The sequence below is a fragment of the Phaethon lepturus genome, unplaced genomic scaffold, assembly GCF_000687285.1.
Source record: "Phaethon lepturus isolate BGI_N335 unplaced genomic scaffold, ASM68728v1 scaffold18875, whole genome shotgun sequence".
NCBI lineage: Eukaryota > Metazoa > Chordata > Aves > Phaethontiformes > Phaethontidae > Phaethon > Phaethon lepturus.
This window is the reverse complement of record NW_010542888.1, coordinates 21,295-21,537: the sequence shown is the minus strand read 5'-3', so window position 1 is coordinate 21,537 and position 243 is coordinate 21,295.

The following is a 243-nucleotide window of genomic DNA, read 5'->3' as shown; positions in this document are numbered from 1 at the left end:
CCAAAACCTTGCCATGTAAACCCAATACAAGAACAACAACAGCAGAGGAATAAAGTGATGCTGAATACATTTCAGCTAGAAATCACTAGTTCCTAACTATAAGATGGAGTTCTGCACTTATCAAAGAGATTAACTGATAAAGCTGATGCAAGAGCAGCCATGCGAATGATTCAGTATCCTACTGCCAGGCCTATATCCCTATAATCTTCAAAAAACAATTGTTTTCAGTAGTATTTTGAAGGG